Genomic DNA, 5,759 nt, shown 5'->3' on the forward strand with positions numbered 1-5,759 from the left:
TCCTGAGTGCTGGGCACACCTGGTTTAGCTCTTGATCCTTGATAATTACAGTTGAAAAGCCACTCCCCAAAATCTCCTTAGGGATTTGATGGGTTGGGTAGAGGTGCGTGTGCACCTGGACTGCTTAGAACTACATAAAGCTTTTTCTGTCTCCCAGATCAAAGCACTAGATTTGGAAGGAGTTTCCCTACCTTGCTCCAAAGCCCTTGAAGCACATTTTTATGGAATTCTTGCCTCCAGGGGCATCAGCCTAGCTCTGGATTTTTTTTTTCCAGTTATTTTGTTTGCTGTTTTATTTAGTCTTATTTCCAGTCTCCATTGCTATTTGGATTCTGATTGCATTTTCAAATATGCCTGAATCTCCCCTTGCTATTGCATGTCCCCTGCTTGTGGGAATGCAGAGGTTACTTTATGGTTCTCTTTATACATCAGTCTTGCCACTTTCACAAAGGAGCAGATGATTCCAAACTTTGGTTGGGGATGCTTTGTTCTTGGGGAGTGTTGTGCTTTCCTAGGAATATACAGTCCCCCTTTCAGACTGGGGCTGGGGATCAGGTGTGGCTCTGGAACTAGCAGTTTCTCCACACATTACTTGAATCCCCTTTGGCAGCCTAGGAAGTACCCACACCCTACTGTCAGCTTTCTTCCCCTTGCTCTCTCAAGTATTCCTTGCCACAGGGTTAGTGGTTGCAAGTGACAACGCACCTTGTTGTAGGTTACAGATGACTTCCCATGTGACTGAGAAGTGCAAGGAATGAATAGCTTCAAGCATAGGTGAACCCAGAGGTTCAAATGATTGGATGTTATATCTTGCACCCTCCTGTTTTTGCCTCCTGACCTTCGTCTCTTGTCTGTTTTAGGTAGCCTCTGCGTAGGCCCTTAGGTGGTTTCTAGCAGCTTAGCAGCCATCCTGGTTTCCTACTTGTTTCAGGGCCTATCCAGAGAAGTTTTCAGGTATCCCACTCTGTACTGTCACTGGGTTCCTCCTCTAGCTACAGGATAGGGGACCATGGTACTATGTTAGACCCTGCCTCAATCCTCAACTTGCCTCCTCCTGGCCAGTTACCCAGAGGAGACCAAGATGTTCTTTCCAAGACAACAGAGATGGTTGTGCTTAGGCAAAACCATCAGATTCCATTTCTAGGCTGGAACTTATTTGGTTTAAAGAAACTTCCTAGTTAGGGGAACAAACAAAAATGATTGTTTCCTTCCCTACTGAATAGACGTGGCTTTTATTTTTTATTTATTTATTTATTTATTTTTTGAGACAGGGTCCTGGCTGGCCTTATTTGCAGTAATCCTCCTGTTGGGATTATAAGAGTGCTACCACACCCAGCTAGATGTGGCTTTTGACATAGAGTTTCTAAAGCTCCCAAAAGGGCTTTGAATTTTTTTTTTTTTTTTAAATTTACTGGAGGCTGATACTGGACAAGGCTCTCTTATGTGCCACACCCCTAGACCACAGTGTGACTTCCCCAGGCCAGCTGGCATGTACAGTTTCTTTATGTTAGTTGGAATTTTATCCATACACTGTGGTTAATAGTGGTTATCTTGGTCTGGGGATGTAGCTCAGGGGAGCCACACCTGCTTGATAAGCACAGAGTCCTGAGTTTAATTCCTTGTACCAGTGGCGGGGTTGGGCAGGGAGTGGGACACAGGATGGGACATAGGATGGGACATGGATAGTGATGACAAACAAACCCCAAAATAGTTATCTCATGTGTATCTGAAACTTTGGTTCTTAATAAAATGAGTTATTAATAAATACAGTTTCAAAACAGGCTCTTTAGGACCAGGGTTGACATAGAACAGGCAGGTAGTGTTGGACATCTTTGCTTTTGCACTGTTCAGCTCCCTTGGTAGGCACAGAAGGATTTGTTTGCTTTGAATAAGGAATCCCAACTTAAATTCATTTTATTGTATCCATTCACAAATATTTAAAAGTCTAACAGTTGTATAAACTCACAATGGCATTTGGCCCTTCACTTGTCAGTGTTTAATTTATAAAAATAACCCCTTTCACTTTTTCCCCCTTGACTTTGTTGTAAAATTTAACAAAGTTTGTTTTTCCTTCTTCTTTTGATAATCTTACCTAAACTCCACCCTGTCTCTGGACTGGAAGTCTTTTTTTTAAAACACTTAGTTTTTTGAGACAGGGTCTCACTGTGTAGTTCAGGATGGCCTCAGTCCTGATTGACCTGCGTCAGCCTCCTGAGTGCACAGATTATAGGAGTGCATTACCATGCCTGACTCTGACCTGGAATCCTTAAAGCATGGTTTATGTTTGTGAACTAACTACACTTGCTCAGGTTTGACTGAGGAGTCCAGAGGGTAACAAATGATTCTGCTCTAGCAACTTTTTCATGCACATTGGTTCATCCTCAGTAGAATGGAAATGAAGAAACTGGGGGTATGGGGAAGGGAAGTTTAGAAAGTGAAGCAAGCAAACAATTCAGAAAAAAGGGAGAACAAAGCAACACTCATGTTTTGGATATAACAGGACGTGTCCATGGACAGAAGAGTATGTTTGGTGCTCACTCTTGGGAGGGAGTCATGGTAGGTGCTTGCTAGGAGACAAACTGATTCAGTGTTAACAGCCGAGCTCTGAGGTTGAGGGAGAGAAGTTTAACACATTCCCGTTGGCTTGAACCACTGGTGGTAGGTACATGCGAGGCTGTCCCATAAGGCAATTTGTACTACCTGATGGGACTGTCCTGTGCTGTGGGATGGGTCAAGCTGGTGGGAATGTAACATGTTTAGATTAGAGCTGTGCAACAGCAAGACATAGGAATTATAGCCCTGTCGTGAGTGGTAAAATGAGAAAGTGAGGTCTGAGTATACATGGCCCAGTACAGCAAAGCAGTTGGAGGCTCCGGTGTTTGGAGCTTGAAGCTCTGCCTGCTCTCCAGGATCCTGCTGCTTTGCTTGTGTTTATCTCAGTAGTTTTCAAAGTTTCATTTTGTAACATCTTGCTTCAGTGAGGTTAACAGCCCAGTCAGCCCAGAAGATAGTCACTCAGTGTCCTTTCAAACTGCTGGATATTTTATCCCCAGAGATCTCCCTTCTTACCATCTGTTGGTACTGAAAGCTGACTGTGTATAAGCCTTAAGAAAATAGAAGGCTGAGGCAGGAGTGTTTTAAATTACCTGTCTGGGTAACTTTACAAAATCTTGTCTCAAAAGGGAGGCAGTGGGTGAGGGTGGGTGGGTAGGTACTAATGATGTACCTCAATGTGAAGGCCTTGTGTTCAGCCCTTAAGACACACACACACACACACACACACACACACACACACAGAGAAAATAACAGCTAGATATATAAATTATATAGATAAGCTTGCTTTTTTTGGACTGTAACAAATATTTTATTAGCTTTTTTGCTTGTGAACCCTGCGTATTTCAGAGATCACAGGTTGAATTTGTTATAGAAAGGCCTGACTTCTCCATCAGCCCCAGTTTCTGAATTGCTTGGCAATTGCCCTACCCTTTTTCAGAAGAATCACCGATCTTCTCCCCACCCCTACAGACCTAGAAGGATCTATCGGAGCTCTGGGTGGGTGAGCATGCTCATGCCCTCTCTCACGGAGGATGCTGGGCCCAGTTGAACATCTAGCAGCCCATATCTTATCTCTGCCCAGGTGGCCTGAGTAGAGGAGGGCAGCAGAGCTCAGTTTATTTGTATCTTGATTGGGGAAAGCATTATTTTTGTTTTTCTAAGGTATTCTCAACAGTTGGAGGCCATTTTACCAGCACCATTTACTCTTGTGCTTAATTGAAGCTTGAAGGGAGATGCCCAGTTTTGCTCACTTCTTTGAAGAGTAGGGCAGCATACTTCCTGTGAACCAACTAGAATGACAAACAGAAGTTCTGGGGTCCCTGGCATATCATAGGAACCCTAGGTATTACTACTGATTTTGGCACAAATATGCACTTTAAGGTAGGAAGTACTAAGAGTCAGAGTGTTCTTTTTTCCTTTGCAAGGCCCATTTCATTTATGCCAGTAGTGAATGTGTAGCTCTGTGAATGAAAAACCTTGTTAAGACAGATATGCAGGTTATCATGAAAACATTTTATCTCAGGTACTCTGGTCCTGACAGGCTTTGGAGGATTCATGAGAGGTTGGTGGAGAGACAGAATAGGCCTGTCTTTTTTAGCTGTAGCTTCAAATGGAGACAGAAAACTTTGCATATCTTGGGGTGGAGAGAAGGTTTTAAAGTTTTATAAACTGCCCTCTACTCACTTGTGTGGCTGTGTTACAAGTGGCCTTTCCATTCCCTGTGCTCTTCCTTTGGCTGGCTTTTCTTTTTTTCTTTTTCGATGTGCCCATTTTTACCTGAGCTTTAGATAAGGAAGCTGGAGCTGTCCACTGTTACTCTGACAGAAACATCATGGCAGTAGGTCCTCAGCTGCCTTGGGGGCATGTATCAGGATGAAGGTTGGTGAGAGGCTACTGGAAACAGGTCCTAGTTTAGGCAGCAATAATTAGCCAACTTTGTGACTCTAGGCCTCGGGTTTCTTATCGGTACAATATGAAGAATGTCCTCATCTGGAAGTTTTTCATGAGCTGTAAATAAGACAGAGTTTGACTTGAAGGACGCCTTGTGGTCAAGCAGGTGACTGTGGTAGGTGGACTCTGACTTTCTCTCCTGGAACCAACTGTGCTGTTGTATCTATGGCCATCCATGGAGACTTCTAGACCTCATTTTCCTCATTTTACAGATGAGGAACCTTTGCTGGATAACTTTGTGACATCATTTATTCAGCACTATTACCATCTTTGACACAGAGTTAGGTGCTAGGATACTCACTGTGAACAAGATGGATGGCAGTCGCTAAGCATGAGGACCAGAGCCGTGTGTCAGGGATGTGGATCTCACTCTACCTCTGTAAGTGTTTCTTATCTGGAGGAAGAGAGGGGATAGATGTGTTTGGAGTGAGTGAATATGCAGTCCTGGTCTTTGGTTTTCTCCTTTGTGAGATGAAGGAGTTGGGCCATAACCAGAGAACTTTTAAGGCTGTTTTAGATTCTGGGACCTCTTGAAACTCCAGGTAGAGGTTGTCAACCTTGCTGTGGTAGAGTAGTCAGAAACTTCATAAATCCATCACCCACCACACCACCACTACCGGGGATCAAACTAAGGACCTTGTGCTTGCCAGGCAGGCACAATGCCACTGAGCTACATTCCCAGCCCAGAAACTTCATAAATTCTTGAGCAGGGAAGATTAGGAGAGAAGTGGTCTTCAAGGAGAATTCCCTGAGTAGTTAGTAGCCTGGTGGACCAATGCCAAATGTTTAGCAATTTTAAAGGTAGAGGCAGGCATTTTGAAGTTGAAAGAACCCCGAAATAAGAGACTTTCTTGCCCTGCATGGAATTTTGAAACTCTCAGATTTGTAAAGTGCATGAGGCCCTGGGTTTAATCTCTAGCGTGGGCGTGTGCGCACACACGCACACACACCCACACACCCACCCCCCCCATCTGATTCTGCTTCCGAATGTCCTGATTGTGCCAGCTATGAAAATTCAACTCAGAAAACATCCATTATCCAATGGAAGCCATTTAGGGGCTGGGGATTTAGCTCAGTGGTTCTGCTGCCTGCCTTGAAAGCACAAGGTCCCGAGTTTGATTCCCAGTACTAAAACAAACAAACAATGGAAGCCCTTTGAAAATGTCATGTTTCTTTTTTTTTAAGGCTTAAACGTGAGTTTAAATTTTATCCATTATTAATTGAGATATATATATCTTTTTTTTTTTTTTTTT

At 43.5% G+C, this 5,759-nt stretch overlaps 1 protein-coding gene across 2 annotated transcripts in view; it reads left to right on the forward strand.

The window, feature by feature from the left end:
- Positions 1-4,835: 4,835 nt before the first annotated feature.
- Positions 4,836-5,759, forward strand: part of Epn2 (epsin 2) — a 49,559-nt gene continuing 48,635 nt past the window's right edge. The window contains exon 1 of one of the 2 annotated variants that reach the window (XM_010618900.3): positions 4,836-4,885. The gene's annotated coding sequence lies outside the window, so the exon portion shown is untranslated. The remainder of the gene's footprint in view (positions 4,886-5,759) is intronic. The other variant, XM_010618901.3, reaches the window with a different exon arrangement.

Source organism: Fukomys damarensis, unplaced genomic scaffold (assembly GCF_012274545.1).
Source record: "Fukomys damarensis isolate Sample0158 unplaced genomic scaffold, DMR_v1.0_HiC HiC_scaffold_13, whole genome shotgun sequence".
Lineage (NCBI taxonomy): Eukaryota > Metazoa > Chordata > Mammalia > Rodentia > Bathyergidae > Fukomys > Fukomys damarensis.